Source organism: Cornus florida, unplaced genomic scaffold (assembly GCF_030987335.1).
Source record: "Cornus florida cultivar Cherokee Brave unplaced genomic scaffold, ASM3098733v1 CherokeeBrave_3.0.0_Hap2_Chr09, whole genome shotgun sequence".
NCBI classification, from domain to species: Eukaryota; Viridiplantae; Streptophyta; class Magnoliopsida; order Cornales; family Cornaceae; genus Cornus; species Cornus florida.
This window is the reverse complement of record NW_026775579.1, coordinates 42,302,845-42,328,062: the sequence shown is the minus strand read 5'-3', so window position 1 is coordinate 42,328,062 and position 25,218 is coordinate 42,302,845. Positions and strand designations below refer to the sequence as shown.

Genomic DNA, 25,218 nt, shown 5'->3' with positions numbered 1-25,218 from the left:
AGTAAGGGATGCAACTATAAAAGGCAAGTTTGACCTATCATTTGTGAAGAATGATGGAGATAGAGTCACAGTGGCTTGCAAGGCTAAATGTGGGTGGATGATTCATGCCTCTAAAAATGATGATGATAAATCATTCCAAATAAAGACATTCAATGATACTCATAATTGTACTGGTGTAAGGCACAATAATCAGCTAACATATAGTTATTTAGAAAAACATTATACTGAAAAGATTATGGTTGATCCAAATTGCTCATTGAAAGGTTTTGTGAAGACAGTTGAAAGTGAATTTAATGTTGAAGTGACAAAACAAAAGGTGGGTAGAGCAAAGAAGTTGACTTTACTAATGATTCAAGGTGATTATTCAAAGCAATTTGCAAGAGCTAGGGACTACTGTGCCTTAATCCTAGAAACAAATCCCAGGAGTGTTGCTAATGTAAGAACAATACCCTATAATGATGATGGATTCTTAGAGGGTTGTAGACCATTTATTGGTCTAGGTGGATGTTTTTTGAAATGACCCTATGAAGGACACTTATTGTGTGCTGTTGGTAGGGATGGCAACAATGGCTTTTATCCAATTGCAATTGGTTGTGTTGAGGCAGAATGCAAGGACTCTTGGGAATGGTTCTTGGATGAATTGATGGCTTTAGTTGGCAATTATCAGAATTACACATTTATCTCAGATCGACAGAAGGTATACATGTTTATCTTTCAATGTATATGGTCATTTACTATCTTACTTTAATGTTTTACATATTTATAATATTTTGTTCTCTTATTTCCAGGGTCTACTTGAGGTATTTGAGCATGTATGAGAATTTCAGGCAGAAATACAAAGGCAGAATTCTAAGAAACATATTCTGGAATGCATCCACAGCATACACATAATATGATTTTGTGTTACATATGCAAGAGATGAAGGAACTTAACAAGGATGCACATGACTGGTTAATAAAGATTCCCTTAAAGGTTTGGGCAAGGTCAGCATACACTACAAAGAGTAGGAATAGCCTATATGTAAATAATATGTGTGAGTCATTCAACAGCTACATTGGGAAGGAAAGGGACAAGCCTTTAATTTATATGTTTAAGAAGATTAGAAAACAACTGATGGTAAGGTATCAAAGCAATAGAGAGATGATGGATAAGGTTAATGGACTGTTGTGTCCAAAAATTAAAGAGAAATTGGATAAAATTTCTGAAGATGTCAGAAGACTGCGTGTGAGTTATGCAGGAAATGACAAGTATGAGGTGGAAAACATGACATGGAATGAAGCTGGGGTTAGTGATTATGTGAATCTTGTTACAAGAATTTGTTCATGTAAGTATTGGGATATAACTGGCATACCTTGCAAACATGCAGTGGCAGCAATTTTGGATAGGAGGTTTGATCTAGAGCGGTTTGTTCACCCTTCTTACTATAGAGAGACATATTTGAATTCTTATGGATATGTCATAACTCCAGTGTCTTTAAGGAATTTGAAAAGAGAAGTTGGTACTGCTCTAATATTGCCACCACCTCATAGGACTAGACCTGGAAGACCTAAAAAGATTAGGAAAAGAGGTCCAGATGAGAGTAAGTCAAAAGGTCCAGTGGTAAAGAGGTCAAAAATGAGATGCACTAAATGTCTTGTCTTGGGTCATAATGTAAGGGTGGAAGACCAAGAATAGTTAGAGGCACAGGTGGTGTAGGTGGTGGTAGAGATGAAACTGTTGCTGGTAGGAGTGGGAGGAATTCTACTATAGAAGGTGGGAGGTCTGCTAACAGAAGTGGTGGTAGAGGTGGTGTGAGAGTTAACAGAGGTGGTGTGAGAGTTAACAGAGTTGCTACTAGGGGTGGTGGTGGTGTTCACATAGGTGGTGATGTTCACATAGGTGGTGGTGGCAGACCTGCTAGAGGTGGTGGCAGTGGTGGCACAGCTGCTAGAGCTGGTGGCAGTGGTGGCACAGCTGGTAGAGGTGTTGGCAATACTGCTAGAGGTGGTGGCAGAGCTGGTAACAGACCTGTTGTACTTCATTCAGAGGTAAAAATTATATTTTTTTATTTCATATTTATTATACATTATAAACACATGTAGGTTGAAATTTTTTGCTTTATTTAATAGCCATTAACATCCACCCAACATTATGGTGTTGGTCTTGGTCTTGGTGGAAGAGCTATTGTTGGTCATTCAGAGGTATTATTATTCAACCTCTTATTATTTTATTTTACGTTACATTAAACAAAACTGAACTAACACATACTTTCCATCCATTGAATAGGCATCAACATCCACACAATATGAAATGGTTCATATGGACTTTCCTTCCACACTTAACACATAAGAATGATGGCATGTTCCACACTTAACACATAAGAATGATGGCATGTTGATGAAAGTGGTAGCAGCTTTTTTGTGCAGCTTTTTTGGTGGACAAATTAAAGAAATGGTTGACTGCATATTAGTATTTTCTAATGTTTTTAATGTAAAGCCAAGTAATGACAGTGGTGGGTTTATTTTGGACAGTGGTGGGTATTTTGTACTAGTGGTGTAATGTGGATGGTTTATTTTGGACAGTGGTGGTTTTTTTTTAATGTGTGGCTATTTTGGACAATGAATGTGTTAGTTTATTTGACAATGCATGGCAATGTAATGACAGTGGCTGTTTTTAATGTATGACTATTTTGGACTGTGAATGTGTTGGCTTTTTTGACAATGCATGGCAATGTAATGATAGTTAATGTTTTTAATGTATGGCTATTCTGGATAGTAAAGCTGTTGGTTTGAATATATGTATGCAACTTTACCTTAAATGCATTTTGACAAATTGTAACTTGTCAAATTGATTTTGTTCATGCAATTCGAAACACAAGGCTCAACACTTACAATTCTATAATTTAACTTCAACATACACTTTTATTCATGCACTTGACAATTCAGAAAGTACATTGCATACACACTTCACACGGCTTCAAAATATATTTTGCATACACAGCCTCATATTAAAACCAACCGACTACTTTCTTCCTAAAGCTATTATACATGCAGCAACACAAAACATAACAAATGCTACAACTAATTGCTTCAGAATTTTTTGGATTTGTTCCATACTTTTTCCTATTGCTTCCAAACGGAACTTCAGTTCTGCAATTTCACTAAACTTGCTTTCATCTGTTTCAGTATATGCTGGCATTGTACAAATCGGATCACACCATGCCCATAAAGAGCATTTTTTTGTACTAGAAGAATAGTATATCCTCCCTTTGTTGTTATACTCATCTGAACCTGTAACTCTCACTATAGCTGGATAGCCACAACCACATATTATGTTGTTATACCTGAGATCTTACCGATTAACAGATTGTGTGCTCGAAGAAGACATTTAGGTTCCCTGATCGTAGGTTAGGGCTTCGAATAGGGCACAGAGTGGCTACGATTTTGGGCTTCAAATAATCAATTAGGGACTTCAATACATCGATTAGGGCTTCGAATAGGGCACAGAGTGGCTACGATTTTGGAGAATTTATAAGATCAATTAGGGCTTATGATACTGCTGCTATGGAGAATCCTCAAACCACTTCAATCACAGACAAAAACAAGAGAAGACAAGAGCGAAGAGAGAATAGAGAAGAGAGAAGAGAGAAGAAGGCACTTAACGAAGAGATAAGAGAGAAGACGGCAAGTTAACGAAGAGAGAAGCAATAGCAACGAATGAGAGAAAAGATCTTCTATGGCGGCAATCCTCACTAACCAATGCAATGCAACGACAGAGAAGGAAAGAGATAAACAACGCATAACCGAGGGGGTGGGGTTAGATAACAAACCTGAAGGGTTTTTTCGTCATTTCTATACAATAAGGGTACTTTCGTCATTATATTGAGGTATCTGGTGCACGTGACGCTCACGTGATTAGAAGACGTTAGTTTTAGACAGTCAACTAACTGGGAGGGGGTTATATGATAGATTTTAAAATACTTTGAGGGGTTTTATGATAGTTTCCGTACTTGAGGGGGTTAGTAAATACTTTTTAAAAGCAAGAGAGGGGTTTTTAGAAATTAGCCCTATATATAAATATGCATATGTGTGTACACAAACTCTTTCATTGACAAATTAGCTTGCTATTTCTCGTCTTTAATCATTTATATAACTTCAAAAGATAATTAGGTTAGTGGGTTCTTAAACTATATCCAAAACTCTCTTTTGTAGTATGATGCTCCTTCAATACGAAAGGAGGGTTGGGTTGTGCAGGCGCGTAGGTATATTCTCTATGACATGAATAGAGTTGGCTTTAAATATAGGTTAGAGCATCTCCAATGCTCTTTCATTTTGAGCTCTCAAACTTATAATTTGAGAGATGGGTAAAAAAAGCTACTTCAATGGCCTTTCATTTGACCTCTCAAAATTTGAAAATCTCAAAATTTCTCTCAAATATAAGAGCTGCTTAATTTTTTTGGCAGCTCTCTAACACCAACCCCACAGACACACACACACACACACACACACACACACACACATAATTTCAACCCAAATTCATATATATATATATATATATATATATATAAGATTATAAAAAATTTCACCAAATAGGATTTAGTTTGCAAAACAAGAATTACAGATGTTGATTAGATGATTTAGGAAAAAAATTAAAACAAAACCCATACATACAATTTAGCAATTGCAGAGAGAGAGAGACCAAGCTTGAGAGTTGAGAGAGCGGCTGAAGCTTGCGAACGGCGAACCCAAACAGGAACAGCAGGCGATGTAAACTGAAAGATATGGGTTTTTGAGCAATCTGAAATGATATGCCGATATGGGTTTTGATCTTTTGATTCTTGCAGACAGATAGATAAACTGAAATATATAGGTTTTCAACTTCTGATTCTTATAGATTTTCTAGTTTGCAGTTGCAGAGAAGGAGAGATAGAGAGAAAGGGGGAGTTCAGAGTTGAGAACGAGAATAGATATGGAGGCGATTGGGGAGGCTGAAATGATTTGCCCTAAAAATATATATATTTTTAATAAAAATATACTCAAATATATAATATACATATATATATATATATATAATATATATGAATTTTCGAAAAAAAAAATTTATATAAAAAAAATTATATAACAATATAATCAAATATATAAATTTATACATATATATATATATATATATATATATATATTGGTCCTTTTTTGAGGTTTAATTTTAATTTCCTTTTGATGTCTACAACTTGACTTGGAATGTACCTAATATTAATATTACTGATGCAAATATGAATGGTGGGAATGGTAATTGAAAAAGAATGGTAGTTGTGTCAAAAAATGACATTTTGTATGAAATGCACAGTTGGAGCAGAATTGCTAAAATGTAGCATTTTGACACTGTAGCACCTGTCAAAATATAGATTTGGCAGCTGAAAATAACTTTTAGCATTGGAGATGCTCTTGTTAGGCTAAAAATTATTTGTTATAACGGTTGCAACGATGTTATATAAACATATCAGGATTGAGTAGGTTTGTGATTATTTTCATTACTAATCTGTAATTTTAATAAAAATTTAAAAGCTGTGGACCATTGGTGTATTTACATTTAGACCTATGGTATTTGTTAAAAATTTCAAAATGCCCCCTCTATCTCTCTCATTTTTGTAATATTTTTATATTTATCATTTTATTTGAAAACAAATTCTCTTCAATTTTTTTTTTTTTTTTTCTCCAATGGCTTCCCCACTCAAAAGAACTTCGGGTCCGTCACGGTTATTAGGGGACATGCCCCCTCCCAATTTATTGTTATTATTATTATATATTTTTGTTTATATGTCCCTTTAATAATAATGATTAATAGTTTGTCTGGAATTATTTTAAAAAATTGACTCCATATATATTTTATAAAAAAAACCTTATTTACGAGTCTTTTAATAATTGTTAACGTTGAATTTAAACAATTTACATGTGGACGGTTCAAAGTTCATTAATATCTTTTTATTCTTCTTTTAGAAAATTCAAATCAAGTGAAAATATATATATATAATTTCATTACAACGGTAATCCTTACTACAATTAATATATCAATGTTAGATTGAAAAATATATAAATATCAATTATTTTTTATGAATTTGAAAGAGAGAAATAAATGCTTAGCACTTGACAGTCTCATTTAATCGGCTTGCAACTTGTTTTTTTCTCTCTATTTGTTTTTTGTTTTTTCATATTAGTTTACTCATCTTATTTATTTAACTTTTTTTTTTTTTTTAATTAATTCTTTTAGGTTATATATTCCTCCTTATTTAGGTTATATTAAGAATATAAAAAATATATTACTTTGAAACTTTCAAAGTCAACCTCTAAGTTAGAGTGTCATCTTAATAGACATGCTATATTATTAATATATGTTAAGATATATTACAAAAATTATAATATTTTATATTTTTATGAATTTAATTATATAATGCTACTTTGTCCCCCCACCCATCGAGTATTTCTAGCTCAGCCCCTGATTTTGAAATCTTCATATTATATTTGTGTGCACATTATGGAGTATTGGAAAGAGGAATGGAAGATTATAGAACATTGGTGAGGTTGTAGAATATTGGTTGATGGGAGAGGATTTTAGAAGAATAGAAAACTTTGTAAATATATAAATATTTAAGTGAAGAGTTCTAGAAAAAATTTTAAACATTAAATGGTTATTATTTAAAATTAAATATTAGGCATTAAATGATTATTATTTGAAATAGTTTCATGTATAATAATGCATTTTATCCGTTTATGAATGAGGAAGATGTTTATATATAAAAAGAAGTCTCATTTATAACAACAAGCTCACACAATTAGTTTAAAGAGGAGGAAGGTGTTTATATATAAGTAGAAATCTCATTTTGAAGAGGAGAAAACAACCAATTATTAACAAGCTAGCGTGTGAGACAGTACCATACTAGTGAGTGAGTATGGTAGTAGTGTATTGGTACGTGTGAGCGTTAGTGTATTGTACTGACACTTATGTGTATATATATATATATATATAAGGCATACACGTAATACACGTGTAAACATAAAATCACTTGATCCCTATATATGTGTAAGTTGATGAGGTGGTAAACGTGTAAACAGAAAACTTATATAGGTGTAAGTTGATAAGAATGTAGAGGTACAGTGTTATAAAGTGTGTTAGATTAGAAAGTGAGATGGGTATAAACGAATTGAGACTATATTTATACTCATTTGTTATTATTAAAATTTAAACCCTAATAAAATAAAAATAAATAAATAAATGAATAGTTTGCAGACCAAAATAGTCTCCAAATATTTACCGGAAAAAAAAAAAAAAAAAAAAAAAAAACACTCAGTGTCGCAAGGATCAAATCAATCTAGGATAAATTCAACGACAATCTTATCTGAAGCCCTGAAAAACAAAAAAATTAAAATGAGAGGTGGTCAAACCATGTGAGACATTTCATTAAGGTCCCCGGCATCCTCCTATTGAGTTTTTTTATTCTTTTTGTTTTTTAACCCCCAAATGCACTGTCTGTACGTTATTTCTACACACATCATCTGTTTTAGATGAACAAAAACAAGCCTTTATTGCAAGGTGACAAATGCAAAAATTTTGATAATAATGCAAGTTTCATTTCCCTTTTATTATTAGTATTATTATTATTATTATTATTTTGTTGATAATAATGCAAGTTTCATCATCTGTTGTTCCCTTTTAGATGTCTAGCAACTACACTACAATAAAAATTATAAGAACTAAACTTAGTTTGATGTAGGGATTTTTTTGTAATTTTCTTTTAAGAAATAAAGGGGATGGAGTGGCGAGGATAATTGTGGAGCACTACCATCAACTCCCTATATTATAACCTCCCTAAAAAAAAAATTTCCTTATATTATTAAACCTCAATAGAGAGTTAACAGGGTTTAAAAGATCCTATCCTTTCTCACCTTCTCTGGTTTTCTTTTTTTTAATTTATTTTTGGCCCCAATTGTTTTTTAGGAGACTATATTTGAACGAACTCTACTTTTTTCCAATTGCACTCCATTTATCATTTTCTTTTAAAGAAATGACAAGGTCCTTGAATTCATTAATACACAATTCCTTAATTTATAATGTCATAACTATCCTTTATACAAACTTTAAATATATATTTTTTTTTACCTTCTTTACAATTTTTTTTTCCTTTCTTTTTGTTTTTTCCAGAAGTCCTCTCTAAGAAAATAATACTAATAATTTTATTTTTGACAGTCAAAAGCGATAATTTATTCCATAGTAATTTTTTTTTTTTTTGGGTACAATCGAAAGAGATATTTATTCAACAAAAATAACTTTTTTTCAATTATGTCAAAAGAGGTAACTTTATTTTTTGGTAATTTTTGATGGGTCATGTCAAAAGAAATAATTTATTCGATAAAAATAACATTTTTTTTTTTTTGGTCTAATTAAAAGAGATAAATAAAAAAAATAAAATAAAAAAAATTTAATCATCTTCCTTTTGTTCTTTTTATTTTTTTATTATTATTATTATTTTTGACAAAAGAGATAATTTTTCAAATGGTTACTTTTTATTTTTTTGATTAGGTCAAAAGAGGCAATTTATTCAACATAATAATATTTTATTTTATTTTGGTCCCATAAAAAAAATTATTCCAAAATTTATTTTATTTTATTTGTGTTGTCAAAAGATATTTAAAATATTAAAGATTAGATAAGGAGAAAATATGAAAGGACTGTTGTGTCATTTAAAAATTAATAATTATTTACTTGTAAAGTTAAGGTTATAATTGCCATTTTATTTAAAATTGTAGTGCAAATATTGAAAAGTGGAGTAGGAATATTGTCTCCCTTTTTTATCTTTATATATTATAACCTCTCTAAAAATATCATTTCCTTCTATTATTAGGCCTCAATCAATAGAGAAATTTAATAATAGCCCCAAAAAAATTCAATTAGACTTGATGATTTTAATTTTTCTAAAGATGAAAATTCTAGGAGCACCCCAATCGTTGTGTGTGTGTGTATGTATATATATATATATATTTGTAAATCTGAAGTTTCATAATAGATTTACACAAAAAAAATAATAATAAATAAATAAATAAATTTGGATTATTTATTTTAAAGTTGTTTTACACCTTTTGTTCCAATAACAATCAATCAGTATCGTGCCTGGATCCACATAATTTTTACAAACCTTCTTAGTATGGGGTTGATTCTGCTCTAAATAAGAATTAGCCAACTATCTTCTCAACCAAAACCGACTAAAAGAAAGGACACGTCCCAGAAGCTATGAACTGTCACCAAGGAGCGGAAAGGTCTTCTGTGTATGTGATAGCTTGGACTTCGTTCCTCTCCTTGCTTCTAATCCACTGGGAAACTAGCTTTCGCGCCGAAGAGACTCATGAGGAAAAGCCTAAGACATAGCTCGAATCCTCTCTGGTAGAAAGATTAGATGCTCTCGGGAGATAATGAGAAATATGCTGATGTGACTGTGTAAAAAGACTGTATAAAATACATAACAATTTTACATATATGTTTTAAAAATTTACACAATATATGTGGCAGTATATATTTTACACAAAAGACTACTTTAACATACTGCTGAAAATGCTCTAAACATTTTTTCCCTACATATATTATGTATGTTGCATTCAAAAGATTTGGATAAAGTATTTTATTTTTATTACAAGTTGTTTAATTCAAAGTATAGCACAAGCCAACTAAGGAATTAGAAACGAAAAAAAATTTAATGATTGATTTTTTGGCTTGCTTTGGCACTGTACACTCACAATTTTGTAATATACAAAAATTCTCAGCTCCCCTCTCAATCGTTGGGATCATGACACTTCTAAAGTTTATACATAATTTGAGATTTGATTATAACAGCTTTCTTTCTTCCTCTAGTTAATGCATTATCTTTTATTTTATAATATCATAATTATTATTTTTATCATAAATAAAATATTTTACTTTTTCCCTTCTTTGCTTGTTCTGTTATGTTCTTGCATCAATTAATCCTACATAACAAACTATGTCTTTTAATTTCTCTTTCTAGTCAAGTTCTCTTGCTAAGATGCTTTGTGTAGCTTTGACCAATGCTGTGGTTTAATTGTTTGAACCACTAACAGGAGCTTTTTTGATCGCAGAATATTAAGAAGGCACATGCAGTGATTCCTTCAATTCCCAAATACATGAGTTGATTCTAGGGATAATTCCAAAAAAATTGAGTTTTGTAGGTAGAACCGTAGAAGGTCAAAAGATAAGAGTCTGAGGATACAATAAGTGATATGGGCCGGTTATAGCTCGCTGGCATGGGATCGGGGCAAACAATTGAAGTATAGCCCATACAAAAGCACCACGGAATGGGCCGAGCTTGGAGGATCCACTTAAGAGGACCGAGCCCATTGGAAAGAAGGCCCAAAAGAGATAGACCAGCAGCACTGGTAGTTGCCTATAAAAGGGCAGTGAAAAGAATGAACTAGGGGATTTGATTTTTGATTATTGAAAATGTAATAAGATTCTATAAAAAGAAAGATAGAAAAATCTTTGCATCTTCAATTGGCGCCGTCTGTGGGAATGACGAAGAAGATCGATTCGAACTTGATCAATATCATGTTAATTCAAGCAAATTCGTGAGCACAAAGTTTGATTTCTGGAAGTTGAATCCAGATCAGTGAGATTGTAGTTTGTTCAGGGAAGATTCTTGCTTATTGTTGATTTTGAGGCATTTGCTTCAGAATTACGCAACTGTGATTTGTTCAAATTGCAGTTAGATCCGGTGAGTTCAAAGCTAGAAAAGCTCAGATCTAGCAAACGGTGACCACGATTCGGTGAAGTTGAGTCCAGATCTGATGGAATTCGCATCGGTGACGCTCAGATCTGGTTAGGAATTCGTAATTCATGCCTTTGCTTCGCTCCGGAATCATGATAGGGGGTGAGAACTCCAATACGGTAGAGAACGTCCAGCAGATGAAACTTGATGAGTTGATGAGCATGATCGAAGCTCTCCGGAGAGAGAATGCGGATCTAAGGACTGAAATGCAGAGTCAAGAAGTTCCGGTGAATCCGCGACCGCTCCCGGTAGGAGAAGAAGTTGCACGTACCGATGCGGCACGTCACGGCGAGGAGGTAGGGAACAATTAGACAGATCTTCACCGCGAGGAGGTCCGGCCAAACGATTTGCCGCCAAATCCTAGTCGCGTTGATGATCGTGAAGGATCAACTCATGTGGATCCACGGCGTGAACAGATCAGGCGAAACGAAGCCATGACTTTCGATCCACATCAAGAAACGCCCAGCCGAAGAGAAGCAATTGAGTTTGATCGTCACAAAGCTATACCGCCGTGGCACAAAGGGTTTGTTAAGGATAGATCATTCGATCCGACTTATCGGCCTTCCGTGGCGACGTTCGACTATCGTAGCTCAAAGAGGAGATCTGTAGATCAGAGAGCAATCACAGGGTTCCAGAGGGAAAATGAAGCCCTCCGTTCAGCAGCTCGAACAGTTGATTCACCGTTCACCAATGAAATTCTGAATGCTCCGAGTCCGAGAAAATTTTCCATGCCCATTTTCATCCTGTTCGACGGAACGACCGATCCGATTGATCATGTGTATCATATCCAGTTGAAAATAGCTCTGAACACTGAGAATGATTCATTGATGTGCAAATGGTTCCCTACAAGTCTAGCTGGACCAACGCTTAATTGGTTCAAGAACCTGCCGAGGGGCTCAGTGGATAGTTTCCTAAGCTTGTGCGATCGGCTCATAAGCCAATATTATGGAAATAAGCGTCCAGCAAAGGACATTTCGAGCCTATTCACAATGAAGCAGCATGAGGATGAGCGTCTCCAAGCTTTCCTGACCAAGTTTAACCTTACTAAGAGTATGGTGATTGAATGTCATCCTTCTACGGCAGTTCAAGCATTTATACTGGCCATGACTCGTGGCACTCCATTCCACACAAGTTCGGTAGTGAATACGCCGAAGACTATGGATGAACTTAATGAAAGAGCTGATGGATTTGTGCGCTTGGAAGAAGAAGAGGTGGCTAACGCTCGGAAGACATTTGTCATATCAACAGAGGAAAATACCAAAGCAAAGATCAGATAAAAGCAAGTTCAGCCACAGCGTCAGCCCTCGTGGAAATCTGAGAAGAGGCCCAGGGAGGAAGAGTTGGTTGCTCCATTGAAAGTTACCTTAGCAAGGCTGTACCAAGAAAAAAAAGATAAGTTCCGATCTCCTTTACCAATCAGACAGCCCCTCAAACAGAGGGATCAGTCTAAGCATTGTGCATTTCATTCTGACTTTGGCCATCAGACTAATGAATGCAGGAACTTAAGGAGACAGGTAGAGATGCTGATCGCCAGAGGGGAGTTCGCAAGTTATATTAAAGGTCCGGCGGTGGAACAGAACCGACCAATGGAGCACGTGAAGAGGAGTCAGAAGTTGAACTCTCACAATACGCAACCAGTTCGAATAATCAATGCAATTCACGACCAGCCTGAGCCTACTGAGGAGTCAGATAAAGTGCTTCGAACACGCCTTCGCCAGGCACAGATGAGGAGGAGGATACGCAGTGTAAACTCTCTGCACCAACAGAACGCATCAACACAAATAAAGTTTAATAGAACAGATTTATTGCGTGTTCAGATCCCTCATGAGGACCCGTTGGTTGTTAGTTTGACGGTAGCCGAATGTTTGGTACGCAGAGTTCTGGTTGATCCTGGAAGTAGTGCGAACGTCATGCCAAGGGACACATTTGATTGGCTTGAGATCAAGCCGGACCGGCTCAAATCCACTGGGAATCCTTTGCTAGGGTTTGATGGAAAATGAGTGGAGCCCATTGGTACGGTGGAGGTAGCAGTACACGCTACAGAAAGGGTTCTGATTGAGACCTTTGTGGTTGTCGAGATTCATCCCTCTTACAACCTTCTGATGGGCAGAGGATGGATCCACAGAGTTCAAGGTGTTCCTTCCACTCTGCATCAAGTAATGAGATGCCTGGGGCCAGACGGAACCAAGGTGATTGACATTCATGGGGACCAGGTTGCAGCTAAGGAATGTTATTCAGTAACGCTGAAGAATGCTGGAAAAGGGAAAGTTCCCATCTGTTCACCAAGCCCGAGATAGCAATTACAGGAACCTCGCTCCAAGCAGAGTGGGGAGGAGGAGGCAGTGGACTTGACCGAAGAATCCCTGGTTGAAGTGCAGATCGATCGGTTCCGACCGGAACGAACAACCAGAGTGGGGAAATGACTCGCCGTGGAGGAGAAACAGGAGTTAATTAATTTCTTGTCTCAAAACGCCGATGTATTTGCATTGAGCCACCTAGATATGCCTGGGATCGATCCTTCTGTATCCTGTCACTCCTTGAACGTTAATTCCAATGCAAGACCTGTAAAGCAGAAGCAGCGACGGTTTGCTCCCGAGCGCAACCGGATCATTGCCGAGGAGGTTGACAGACTGCTTGATGCGGGGTTTGTGAGAGAAATGTATTATCCTGACTGGTTGTCAAGCGTTGTTGTGGTGCAGAAGAAGAATGGGAAATGGCGAGTATGCATTGATTTCACCAATTTGAACAAAGCCTGTCCGAAGGATAGCTTTCCGCTGCCGAAAATTGATCAAATGATGGATGCTACTACTGGGTATGAGCGTTTAACCTTTTTAGATGCTTATTCAGGTTACAATTAGATCCCCATGGATTCTGCTGATGAAGAGAAAACTTCTTTCGTTACCGAACGCGGGACGTATTGCTACAAAGTCATGCCATTCAGACTGAAGAACGCCGGAGCAACTTACCAAAGACTTATTAGCAAAAATTTCAAGGGCCAAATAGGGAAGACCGAGGAAGCTTACATTGATGACATGGTGGTAAAAAGTAAGAAGAAAGTTGACCATCTAAAACATCTGCGAGACGTATTTGATGTGTTGAGGCAATATGGAATGAAGCTCAATCCAACAAAGTGCTCATTTGGTGTAAGTTCCAGCCAATTCCTGGGACATGTGGTTAATCACAGAAGCATAGAGGCAAGCCCTGCCCAAGCAGAAGCTCTGACTAAGAATGCCGAGTCGACGACAGTCAAAAAAGTGCAAACACTTACGGGACGGATCGCTGCACTGAGCCGGTTCATTTCCAAATTGTCAAATCGCTGCAAACCATTTTTTGACACAATACGAAGCCATGGCAGGCAAGTTTGGGGGGATGAACAGCGCCTAGCATTAACTGCTTTGAAAGAGTATATGTAGAACCTTCCGGTCCTGTCAGCTCCAGGACCAGGCGAAAAGCTATTTTTATATCTTGGAGTATCCAGCATCGCGACAAGTGGCGTTTTGATCCGCTGTGCAGAGGGGAAGCAATATCCAGTGTTCTATGTTAGCAAGACAATGACTGAGGCCGAACGACGTTATTGAAAGGCGGAGCGGATGATACTCTCGCTAGTGCATGCGAAAAGAAAGCTCAGGCATTATTATGAATCCCATCCTATCATCGTTCTAACCACTTTCCCTATCAGAATAATCCTGCACAAACCAGACCTCTCAGGAAGGATGACGAAGTGGGCCATAGAGTTAAGCTCATTTGATATCACATATGAACCCAGAATGGCAGTTAAAGGGCAAGCGGTGGCAGATTTTTTACTAGAGTGTGATTCAGAGGACATGGAGGAAGACCTTCGTGGTTGCTTGTGGAAACTCTTTGTCGATGGATCCTCAAATCAGATGGGTGCAGGCATTGGGATCAAACTACAAGCGCCAGAAGGTACGTCCTTAAATCAAGCGCTCTAGCTTGAATTCAGAGCTACCAACAATAAAGCGGAGTATGAAGCACTGCTGGCAGGACTTAAGCTTACCAAGGAGCTGAAGGTCAGGAATTTGACTGTTTTTAGTGACTCGCAATTAATTGTTCGGCAGGTGAATGGCGAGTATGAAACTAAAGATGAAACGATGGAAGTATATCATTCTGCTGTTATGCGGGAAGCCAAAAACTTTGAAAAAATTGAATTCATTCAAATACCAAGAGAGCATAACGAGGATGCCGATCGGTTAGCATGTAGTGCCTCGGGTTCTGGAGAAACATTGGCAAGGGTGATTCCAACAGGAATATTAAACCAGCCATCTATTTTTAAAGAACCTTCGGGCTCAAATCCTTGGCAAGTGAATGTTATTCCATATGAGCCAAGTTGGATTGATCCGATCATAACTTACATCCGGGATGGTACTCTGCCTGAACAAAGAGATGAGGTTAGGAAAATCAAATCGAATGCTGCAAAGTACGCCATAGTGCATAACCAGTTGTACAGAAGATCTTTTTCCGGGCCGTACTTAAAGTGCGTCACCCCCACAGAGGCTCGGCAGATACTGCGAGCTATTCATGAAGGTGTATGTGGAAACCATTCAGGAGGAAGGTCTTTAGCGCACAAAGTAATGACACAAGGGTACTTCTGGCCGAACATGTCGCGAGATGCGGAAGAATTATCTAGAAGGTGCGATAGGTGCCAAAGGTTCAGACCACTGATCCACCAACCACCTAAGGACTTGCACGTAATGGCCACACCATGGCCTTTCGCACAATGGGGGATGGATGTGGTTGGTCCTCTGCCAACTGCCAGAGCTCAGAATAAGTATATGCTGTTGGCTACAAATTACTTTACTAAGTGGGTGGAAACAGAGCCGTACCCGAGCGTGACTCAGACTCATGTGAGACGGTTCATTTGGAGTAATATTATTTGCCGTTTTGGTGTTCCGAGGTCAATCGTCATGGATAATGGGACCAACCTTGACAGCAAGCAAGTAAGAGAGTTGTTAAAGGAATATGGAGTTAATCAAAAGCTGGCGGCAGTAAGTCATCCCCAGGCTAATGGACAAGCAGAAATCACGAATAGAACAATCTTTGCTTGCATAAAAAAGAAGCTTGAAGATAAGAAAGGAAAATGGTTAGACGAACTGTCGAACATCTTGTGGGCTTATAGAACGACCCCAAGGCGACCGATCGAAGAAAGCCCATCCGCCTTGGCATATGGTACCGAGGCAGTTATACCGGTCAAACACTTGGTTCCGACTGTCCGAAGCTTGGCATGGAACCAAGAGCATAACGACAGTATGTTGAGGTTTAACCTCGATATGTTGGAGGAAAAAAGAGATGCAACGGCAGTAAGGCTTGCGTCCTACCAACAGACACTTATGAATAGCCATAACAAAAAGGTAAAGCACAGAGACTTTGCACAAGGTGATCTGGTTCTGAAGAAGAATGTAGGAATGGTTAAGAAAATGGTGGCAACTTGGGAAGGCCCATATAAAGTTGCAGAAGTCTTAGGGAATGGAGCTTACACTTTAGAAACCATGGCCGGAAGGCTGGTCAACAAGCCATGGAATGCTACGTCCCTGAAAAGGTATTATCAATAGAAAATCGAGTTCCAATTTTATCATTGATCATTCTTAAATTGTGTACGCACGAATGAATGAAATTTTGAAATCTATAAAGAGCTATCTTCTTATGAAAAAATTAAATGTTTAAAAATTAGCAATGAAAGTGGCAGCTGGCATTATGAGCCGAACGCCAAAAACTTGCCAAAAAATAAAAGAGTGAAAGTGGCAAGTGACATTCTAGTCAAGCGCCAACCACTCAGCAAAGTAAGTGGCAGCTGGCATTATGAGCCAAACGCCAAAAACTTGCCAAAAAAATAAAAGAGTAAAAGTGGCAAGTGGCATTCTAGCCGAGCGCCAACCACTCAGCAAAGTAAGTGGCAACTGGCACTATGAGCCGAACGCCAAAAACTTGCTAAAAAATAAAAGAATGAGAGTAGAAAATGGCATTCTAGCCGAGCGCCAACCGCTCAGCAAAGTAAGTGGCAACTGGCACCATGAGCCAAACGCCAGAAACTTGCGCAAAAAACTTTTGCTGGCCAAATACTGACATACAGAGAAGAACCAGATCAGATAGCATTGAATCACTAAATCAAAGGATTTATGGTAAGAGTTCAATCAAAAGTCGGCCATCTCATTAATGATAAAGCTTAAGAGTTACAAAAAATGATGAGGCATATAGATGGCAAAAATACAAAAGAAGGAAGGTCAATACATCAAAAAGGTTCTAACTATAAGCATTTGCCCCGTCAGCTTCTTGATGGTGCTGAACGCCCTCCTCATCATTGTTGGCGTTACCATCCTCACGGGGAGGAGAATCGAGCTGAATGACAGAATCATTCTGCTGAGTCCTATCCTCAATAGCATTAGAAGAATCATTCCGCCGAGGGTTATCTTCAGCAGCTGTGACAGATGGAGTCACAATGGACAGAGGAAGAACGTCCAAAGTCAGAGCGGTAGAAGGAGTAGGAGTGATCCGGGAAGAGGCAATCTCTTGGCACTCATCAAATATGCCCTCAGCAGGGGTGGAGTCTGGATCGGCATAAATACCCGGAGGATCAATCTCCAGCTCCCTGTCAACCTCATCAGGGGTAGAACCAGTCTGACCCTCACCCGGAACACGATAGGCATAATCTTCTCGGAACCCCTGAGTATATCTGAGGGCCCCAACTCTGGAAAACCGAGCGTGCAGAGCTAGCATACCACCATTTACCATACTAATGGTGTCGAGTAAAGCATTGCGCTCGTCCAAAGCCTTTTTCTCAAAAGCCATCCGAGTGGATTGCTCATCACTCAGAAGGCGTAGCAGTTCTTCCTTTTCAGCCTTAAAGGATTCTCGCTCGGTATGCCAAACGCTCTTCTCGAGCTGCAAAGCATTCCTCTCATCCTGAAGAGAGTCCTTCTCCTTCTTCAGGGAGTCCCTCTCCTTTTCAACTTTGCCAAGCTGAACCATCAACCCGGTCTTCTGGGCAGCCAAAGCATCGTTCTCCTTGTTAGCTGTACCAAGGCTGTCAGAGAGCGTGCGAACCTTGGCATTCACCAGCTCAACCTGCTTTTGCATAGCCATCATCCCGTACAGGGTCTGTAGAGATATACATGACAACTGGTTAAGCCGAGCAGATGGTTAGAAGAAATCAAGTGTAAAGACTGTATAATGATTCATTGACTAAGAGGCAGAAGTTACCTCCATGGCAGATAAGGGAAACCGGCTAAACACTTCCTTTTGAGACAGACCCTTGGCTACCTCAATGTCCTTAGGAGTCCACATGCTCCTGTAGTATGCCATAGTGGTCTGACCATCCTTGAACATGGTCTCGTTCGGCTTTACAGACGATTCGTCAGTTCGAATGAAACGAGGGTTCCATGGTGCCGTTCCTGAGGCAGAGGCATGCCCAGAAGGGGTAGGGGACCTAGTCAGAGGAGGCCTGGTTAGAGGATGCACGGACACATTCGGCCCAGAAGGCCTAACCCTCTGTGACAAAGGAACATCATCGAGGCTGAGGGCACTATCAGGCTGATGCCTTTTTCCTCTTGTCTTTTCCCGTGCAGAAGCAGTAGTAGAGCTGGGAAGGTTGTTGACAGAGGGGGTCACGTTCGGACTAGCGGTCGTTGTGTTGGAGATCGGGTCAATAGCCGTCACAATCGGATCAGTGGAAGGAGTGGTATCAGAAATGGTGGTGGAGGAAGATACTAAAGCTGGAGAAGAAGTTGCTGCAGGGGCAGCAACGGGCCTGGGGGCAGTTTTCCTCCTGCCAAAGGAAGGGATCTGGAGTTGACTCATTGTCTTGCCGAGGGCTGAGAGAGCAAGGAGGTTGTCTGAAGTGAGGAGGTCCGAGCAGGAGGGAATGTCGGTCAGAACGTACTGCTTCAGGTAGTTATCCCTATCCCTACACACACCGTAGCTCAAATAATCCTAAGGAATGCCTAAGGAACGGCATAAGAAAGTACAAAAACGAGGAATGCAAATCTCGCAAGGACAGTATTTTTTATAAGAAGAGACAGAGCACTCTCCAAAAGCGCTCGAGATAGGGAAATCCTCTGCAGCTAGAGAAAACCAGGCTCCCCTAACCCCAATTATATTTTTCCTCCAACCCTTCTCGGGTTTGAACTTATCTTTGCAGATGGACCTCTTCTCAATGGGGTAGAAGTGGTAAAACGGTTCATTAGTTCTGATTTTACTAACCTTGTAACAGAGGAGAAGATCTACGAGGTCCAGATATAGACCTCTGTCACGGATCAGAAGCAACATAACAGATAAAATCCTAATGAAATTTGGGTTTACTTGCAAAGGGGAAAGTTTCAATTTATTAAAAATGTAACAAAAAAAGGGATGCAAAGGGAACCAAAGGAGGTTAAGATGAAGGTGTGAAAACAGAACCTCGCCGGGAAGAAGGCCAGCACCGGTTCTAATATTCACCTCTTTAGGGCAATTTCTAATTTGTATATCGTCAGGAAGATGAAGTCTCATGCGAAGAACGTCTAGATCTACAGTCATTGTGAGAATGAATGAGGATTTTAAGGAAGAAAAAGAGGTCTTCAGAAAGAAAAAGGTAAATGAAACTAACCTCAGAGAGTGAGGACATCAAAGAGTACTGCAAGGTCGCTGGAAAAAAGAGCTTTTGTAAGAAATCGCCGGAGAAGATTCGAGCAACAAAAAAGTGAGATGGAGACGGTAAAGAGAATCGATGGAACATCTATAAGGCTTATAAAGACAAGGTGGGCCCGAGGGCCGAGGAGTCAGGAAAGCGAGGAGTTTTTTGAATCTCGAAGCGCCGACCCCCAAATCTAACCGTCCATTCTCCCATGCGATCTTCTCGAGCCGTCAGGTCATGATTAGCAGCCTCTAATAATTACCCCCTAATTAATAGGGAGTAATTATGGGGACAGTTGAGAATACAATAAGTGATATGGGCCGGTTATAGCTCGCTGGCATGGGATCGAGGCAAACAATTGAAGTATAGCCCATACAAAAGCACCACGGAATGGGCTGAGCTTGGAGGATCCACTGAAGAGGACCGAGCCCATTGGAAAGAAGGCCCAAAAGAGATAAACCAGCAGCACTTGTAATTGCCTATAAAAGGGCAGTGAAGAGAATGAACTAGGGGATTTGATTTTTGATTATTGAAAATGTAATAAGATTCTGTAAAAAGAAAGATAGAAAAATCTTTGCATCTTCAGAGTCAAACTTCAATTTTTCAAATAATGGAGTCTTATGAAAGGCTGACGTGGGCATAAGAATTTGTTATGAAATGATCCAACTACCCATTTAATTGATTTGTCATTTCTCTCTTTTATCACTTTAGGGATTGATGGCTCCCTTCCTCCCGTTGACATAGTCGAAGAAGAGAAAAATCAGCAAGGAAGTCGTGATGCCGAGGTGACTTCAAGCTCCGGCACACAAAAACCAACACATAAACCATCGACTCTGTCACGATTCCACGTTGAGTTCAGGCTCCGATGAAAATATGCTATTTCCGAAGACGACAAGAAATTTTGATCATGATGGGTACCAGAAAGCTAGACTTTCCCCCTCTATTAGAAATTTGAGCGAACCAAGAGGGACGTCTGCAAATAAGGACTGGCAAGAAGGGCAAAGACTTTATACTCAAAGAGGGATGATAGGCCAAAAGTCTCTCGAGTAAAGAGAAGGAACAAAGTCCACAAGAAGATGCTATCTCTAGATTATTGGATTAAGAAATCCTGGAGTCATAGAAGAGAATAAACAATTTAACAAATCAAATCTTCATATCTGTCTTCAAATTGAACTTCAGAAAGCCAACTCTATTCCTTACCGCACTCTTACTTACCTTTGGCTGTGTCAATGGCGAGGCAGAGGCATGCTAAAATGATGAAGAGAGAGAAAGGGCAGATTAATTCAATGGGTAGTTGGGTCATTTCGCAACAAATTTCCATGTTCACGTCAGCCTTTCATAAAACTCCATTTATTTGGAAAACTAAAGTTTGACTCAATCTTTTTTACCTTTTACCTCCAAAAATCCATTTTTTTTGGAATTATCCCATGATTCTAAAGCAAGCAATCATTGGAGTGGCTTCGCATGGTGGTGGCGGCTGCAGTGCCGGTGGTCCTACGAATTGGCAGTTATTGAAATTAAGAGACACAAGGAGAATTGAGAAAGGGTCAAGCAATGCGGGAGACCAAATAGGTTAAAGATCCGAGAGGGGGGAAACGAAAACATCTCAAAAGGCAGCTGTGGTATTTGAGATAAAATAATCAATTTATTTATAAAATCAGAAAATGTCAAATCTTTTAAAATTAGAGTGCGATTATAATAAAAGAGAGTTTGCACATTTGCAAAAAAATTTCTGAAGTATGGTGGTCCGAGTGGTAAAGGGCAGGCCATAAGTGCCCCCACCATATGCTCCCAAGTTCAAATCCCCTTCCCCTAACTCCCACTAATTCCTAACTCTCTAACCATTGCCAGGTTAAAAATAAATAAAAAAATTGCTTTGATCAACATACCATGAAGATGAGCACGTGCAAGTCCCAAACTAAAAATAAAAATAAAAAATAGGCTTCAGACAATTTCTAGAAGAAGGCTATGTCTCCATTTTCAATTTCTTCAAACATTTTAGAATTACTAAACAACTTATTTTGTTATATTTTTCTTTAAATAATTTAAGGTTAACAGACAATGTTCTTTGTTTTTCATTTTCAAAACAAGCTCAGCATTTCCGTGTTATCAAACAATATTTCAATTATTGATAAACAACAACCTAACATAAACACTACTTGCATTTAAGCTTAAATGATAAACAACAACCGAGAACAGTTAGCAAGCGGGCCTTAGAAGCGAACCTTCGCACAGCACCCGGCAAAAATAAATGAGCAATGGGCCCCGGCCAGTACACAGAACAACAATCTAGCGGACATGGTGAGAAATGAATTAGATTCCGTTGATTTGAAATTTGTGTGAAGCGCACAGAGGATATAAATTGGCATTCGAGTTTACAAGGTATCATCATCAAATAAGCCGAACACTTTCACACTCCTTGGCCGTAAGTGTTTTCAAGGATTCGAACCCCTGGTCCATATATCACACGACAACGATCATTGAATGAACTAACAAGCCGAGAGACCGCCTCCTTAAAGAACACTGATGCCATCTGTCATATAGAAAGCCATCAACTGAGTTAGAACTGCTTCAATCTGCTCTTCATCACAACAGAAAACTTCATGTTTGAAACTCTAAATCTTCTGGACTAAATTTCATTAGTAGTATTCATTAAACCTATGAAACTAGTAATCATGAAGTGTATACCTAAAATCTTGGTAGCTGGAATTAGGACATAAATCATTGAAGAAACACTTAAATTTTCCCCAATCTAGAAAGAGAAATGGTGCACTTCAAACAATTTTTTTCAACCCCTTTTCCCTCTCATTTCCGTCTATTTATAGACGGTTACAATCACTCATGGGCTGGACCTATCTTCTTTCCTTTTACTTGGGCCCAACTCCTTTCATCGCAATGTGGGCTTCCTTACTGACTTTCTGGACCTGGGCCCATTCAGCGAGGACTTACTTCGTCTTGGTTATCCCCACCTGACCCGTTCTTAGCAATATGAATCATACCAAGCCCGGGTCACTTTTGGTGTCTTCATCTGCCCTCATAATCTCTCCCTTAATTAATTAGGGTAAGATAATTGAAAAGACACAATCTTGGTCTGATGGCTCGGAGTGATGACATAGGGAATCGAACGGCTGGCACGAAGACCCAGACTCCGAGATCTGCTACGCCACTTTTACCTTAACCTTTCGAATTCTGTGTCGCCTCCATTTCTTCTCTTTAAAAACCATAATCCTCTCAATCCTTGTCTTCCTTTAACATATTCTACTTTTATCCTCCGTTGTTGTCTTCTCGAGTCTCTTCTGTCATCTTCCTGCATTTTCCGGCGAGTTTTTCCTTCGCGATTTGGCTCTTGTGCTGTTGCAGAGTACTTCACAAACTCCTTCCTCAAGGTCAGTTTTTTTTTTTTTAACTATTTTTTTTTTTTTTTTTGAAAGAAAAACATTCATTATCAAAAATTCCTCCCCTTCTCCATGGCTCCCCCTAATTTGAATGCCATTCATTCCAAAAATAGCATTCCCAATGACGTTTCTCTCAGGATCTACCCCACAAACCTGGATGGGAGCTCTGGTGAGGGTCTCCTTCCTGGGGAGATTTTATTCTCTGCTGTCCACTTAAACGTAATTAGGTTCCCCTTACATCCATTTTTCTGCTATATCTTCAACAAATTGGGGCTTTGCCCTCTGCAAGTTAACCCTAACTTCCTTAGGGTAATTTCAGTCCTTCTGCTCTTGAACCGTGACAGGGGTCTCAATCTTGACGTCATTGACCTCCTCCTCTGCTACCGAATTAACAAAATCAAACATAGTGAGAAGTACTATCATTTCTATCCTATTGAAAAACGATCGATCTGTACGAACAAGAACTCCTTTGAAAAAGGTTGGAGACAAAACTTGATTGGGGTCAATGGGAATTGGCGGACTCCGTTCGGCCAATCTTTCTCTATCCCCTCCACCTTTGGAGTATGCTCTATCTCTGGTTATAAAAAAACTGAAAACACATCCCACTGAATGCCACTATGAAAGTTGCCTTCCCTATTTTTGTACTTTTCTTCGTAAATGCCTTCAAATACCTCATGACGAACTGATTTATAGCGTTTGCAGGGCCAAGCTAGACATCTTACAAGAGAAAGTGCTGAACAACGTCCCTTCAGTTACAGACTTGCTCACTCCTGGCAACCTCTCTGACATCTCTCTCCTAGGATCTACAATGGAGAGCATTCAGATTTCATCTTTCAGCAGGAGGAGGCATTCTGCTCCCATCCCTTCTGCTGCACCTGTTACCATATCTTCCTCTACACCTGCTACCACATCATCCACCTCAGCTGTCTCAGCTCCAGAACAGGTCATAACTATTCCAGTTATAACTCAAGTCGCACATCATTCTGCTGACGGGCCTTCTGCATCCATCCCTGCTGAGACCCGTGTTGTGATCATTCTGCTGAGGCCCTTCCTGTTGCTCCCACCAATGTGCCTTCAAACATTCTGTCTGACACTTCTTTAAAGAGCACTCAGGATGCTGGGGGATCTCAGAACAATGGAGGGTCTCCTCCAGTTAAAGCTGGTATGTCAGAGAAAAGTCTGGGAAAAAGGCCAATGCCTGAGGGCGGTCATGATCAAAGCAACATCCCACTAGCTCGGAGGACCAGGATGGCTTCTTTCAGGATCACTGATCCCATGCCTCCACCTCAACTTTTCATTCCAAAGGGTGAATCTGCCAGAACCTCTGGTCTAGCACCATCCGTTCTTCTATGGCGCCCTCTGCTCAGCCGTAAAGAAGGCTCGACCATTGGCCCTACAGATTCTTTATACCAGGACCCCCTCACATCTTTTGCTTTCTACAAGGGTTTCTGGACTCCCAATGATCTTGAAATCCAGAACAAGATGACCTTTGGTGAGATGTACCGGCAGTTCCCAACAGCTACCGTTGAGGTAACTTTTCTTCTTATTAAGATACGTCTCTTTTCTATTTTAACTATTTAGTGGCTGAACTGACCAGAACCTCCCTTCCTCTGTGCAGACTCTATTTAGAATGTTCACCTTTCAGAAGACCATTGAGGTTCTGAACAAGAAGCTCAAGTCTCTCTCTGTTGGCCTTAAAAGATCCATTGAAGCGGAGAACCGGCTTGAGGCCAAAAACGCTGAGCTTGTGTCTAAGCTGAACGAGTCAGAGAAAGAAACTACCGCCTTGAAAACTGAGAAAGACGTTCTGGCAAATGAGAGGGACACCCTGAAAGCTGAACGGGAGGCCCTTAAGGCTGAATAGGACTCTCTTCAGGATGAAGTTGATGTCCTGAAAACTGAGAAGAACGTCGCCCTGACTGAAAGGGACTCACTGAGGGCTGAGAAAGGAGACCTTCAGCGTACACTTATTGCTGAACGGTTGACCCATGCCAACTCAAAGGAAAAGCTTTTAAATGAACGCTCTTCTTTGCTGAATATGATTGGCAAAGTTGAGGGTGGCATGAGAGCTCTCCTTGCCCGCTTCACTAGAATCAGTGCTCTCAGATATGCTGAAGGGTATAGAGACAGCTTTATTGACCGTTCTCCCCCTGAGGGTGAATCTAGCTCTTGTGCTGGTCTGGATGAGCTGGACGCCTCTTTAAACATCCATCCACCAAGCAACTACCAAAATCCACCCTACGACCCTGCTGAGAATATCATTATTGAATGCAGAGAGGTTGCAGCCTCAAGGGTTGTTCCACCCTTCCATCCTTTGACGTTCCTCCTATTACTACTATCATCCCCTCCACATCAGTTGCCTCTGACAGACTCGTGCTAACTGAGGGGGTGATTCATCTTGA

At 39.2% G+C, this 25,218-nt stretch overlaps 1 protein-coding gene across 3 annotated transcripts in view; it reads right to left on the bottom strand.

The window, feature by feature from the left end:
* Nucleotides 1-9,085: 9,085 nt before the first annotated feature.
* The window catches only part of LOC132273749 (uncharacterized), a 35,647-nt gene continuing 19,514 nt past the window's right edge, over nucleotides 9,086-25,218 (bottom strand). The window contains exons 7-8 of one of the 3 annotated variants that reach the window (XR_009470237.1): nucleotides 21,647-21,954; nucleotides 9,086-9,458 (exon numbers count right to left, since the gene is read on the bottom strand). The gene's annotated coding sequence lies outside the window, so the exon portion shown is untranslated. Of the gene's footprint in view, nucleotides 9,459-21,245; nucleotides 21,955-25,218 lie in introns of those variants that run through there. The other 2 variants (XR_009470236.1, XR_009470238.1) reach the window with 2 other exon arrangements.